This window comes from Penaeus monodon, chromosome 21 (genome assembly GCF_015228065.2).
Source record: "Penaeus monodon isolate SGIC_2016 chromosome 21, NSTDA_Pmon_1, whole genome shotgun sequence".
Classification (NCBI taxonomy): domain Eukaryota; kingdom Metazoa; phylum Arthropoda; class Malacostraca; order Decapoda; family Penaeidae; genus Penaeus; species Penaeus monodon.
Window position 1 is genome coordinate 40,278,404 of NC_051406.1, and position 2,796 is coordinate 40,281,199.

Below are 2,796 nucleotides of genomic sequence, written 5' to 3' on the forward strand. Positions count from 1 at the left end.
AGATAAATCAAACAAAAAGGCTTGTGAAAAATATTTTAAATGTTGTAAAGACCTCTGGTTGGACGGCATCAAATAGAATCAGGCAATATCGTTGAATAATACACAAAACAACCGAAATATATTTCACACCACTTGGTACATTTTTGGATCTCAAGTGAAAAGACACTCCTTTAATTGCACAAAAATACAAACATTATTTGTATCATAACCATTACTTCGATAAAGGACGGGAAAAATTAATATTTATCATGAAAGAGAGCACTTTACAAAGCTCGTTAATATAAATATACAAATACTGGTCACATTTATCAAATGAAAATGTAGACACAATCTTAATTCTATCCAATGAAAAGGTTACCATTTTACAGAGCTAAATAAATAGATAAATAAAGGATGAAACATATGATACAAAGGATACCAACTACATCTGCATTTGAAATAGTTTCATATTTCAAAACTGACTGTATAAAATAATCTTTGAACATGTACTTTACTGATCAAACAGACAACTTCCTTCTCAAATAGCAATGAAATCTTTGAAATTTACTATCCTTGGAATTCCCCCAAATCTGACTTAATTTTGGTAATCATTTACTATTCTCCCAGGAAAAGAATAGTATTTTCCTAGGTCACCCTTTGAAGTTAACATAAATTCTTTTAAAGAATCAGATGCCCTACTTAAATTAAATTACACAGAGAAAACTTTTATTGGCACAATGCCCCTCCAACCAATGATGCCTTTTCCTTTCTTTTCTTATTTTACCCTTATTAAAAATTCATTTGCACATACTACAGGAAGCAGTATACATAGCTTTTAAAAAAAACCTCATATAAAGCAGTGTGCCCTCCCAAATAGAAAAGTGATGACACAATAAACCAAAATTTTAAATGTTCCCTGAAAAGCTCAGAGTCTTATATGCCACCTTTAGCTAAATCTATTGAACATGTAAAAAAGAAAAAAAAACAATAAGCAGATAAACTTGAATCCTGATATAGCTTGACTTTTACATATCAAAAATGCTTTACTGTTATGCATATAATAAAGAATATTTATCTTCTATTTCCCTATAAGAAAAAAATGTAAACCTTAAAATGTCTTGAATGAGAACACATAATGCTACTCATCTTCCAGTATTTTGTTTTCAAAATCTTAAACTTAGAGTGACAAAAGGTTCAGAAATACTATCCTCCCAAAGTGATCTGTGGCTGAAACTTGAGTGGCTCTGCATATAACCCAAGTTAGATATTGAAACAAAAATTTACACATTAAGCCCTCACTTCTGTACCATTAGCCATTGAGAAATTCCTATGCTGACATGAATGAGGTTAATGACAACATAATGAACTGGGTATGTGTTTTCCACTTTCCTTAACTTCTGACAAGTATTTTCCCCCCAAACTTCAGATGTCAATTAAAGCAGTAAGAAGCTTGGCCCCCAAGGGAAATGTCAATTAAATGCCAAACATTCCCATGAAACAATGTTTAATCCACTCACAATGGGATTTTCCAGCACCTTCTCAGCTATGTACCAGCTATGTTGCAGTCAGCCACCTGAGGGAAAAAAATCAGATGTGGGGGTTTACATATATTTACTTCCTGCTCTCTATGCTCTTGGCTGCAGCTTCAATGACTAGGAAACAAGGCTAAGAAGCAGCTTTAAGCCTATTTTTTGAGGGACTGTTTCTCCTCAATGACCACGCCAGGGCTAAACAAGCAAATAACTGTACAAAACCTTCAAGTAGGCTAGACTGCACACAACCTGATGGGATGTCTTTCAGCATAAGTGATGTTTGTAAATCTGTTGTGAGTGGGTTTTAATTCTTTTTTCTCCTCTGGTTTCTTAGAACTAAAGTTCAATAAAAAATAAAGTATTCTATACATATTTGGACTACTTATACCTCTCATACATGTCAAACTTGTCCAAGATCAAGAATACTGTCTTTATTTTAAAATTGAAGACCTGCAACAGTTAACTTCAAAATTCAATGAGTCGTTTTAGCTTAAACCCATATGTTCATTAAGTTGCTATTCATATAAACATTAATACACATGCCCAAAACCCATGTACCATAAAGATTTAAAAAGGCAACTAAAAACAGCACCAATGGTACTGAAGTAAGGGAAACACAAACTGAAAATGTCTGTCAACAATGTATAGCAATACACTTAAAGCACATGAAACTTCAGAATAACTTAAAAAGTAACCCATTCAAACATTTGATACTCTAACCTTCATACTTCAATCACAAACTAAAACAGAAAAAATAATATGCTTATCAGGGTACAAGTGAAAAAGTCCTTACATGTAATACCGGTATAAGACTACTCTACAGTCCATAAAGTACATATGAGGTACCTTCATATAACATAAGCTTGTACCATAATTCAGAGGATGCTTTCAGTAAAAAAAAAAATTCAAACACTTATAATTCTAAACAGTGGACAAATCAATAAGAAATACTCTTATCATCATCATTATAACACACATCCCAAATCCCTCTTACTCTGTTTGGAAAATGTCTAAATACGATGCCACTTAAATGATGGACAACTCTTATCAACCAATTTTCAAGGTAAACTTTTTATTTACAGAAAACCTTCATCAGATCATCTATCACTTGATAAACAAGGTTTGAACTGTTGAAAGAAAAATGGCAAGACTATATTTGTTCCTTGCCATTTAAGCCATTTGAGCAAGTATAAAGAAGTGCAACGGTTACCTCTATTATTTCTACTTCCTACAATAAAATTACAGCACTACATTTACATTAAAACTTCAGTGCATATATCAGCTG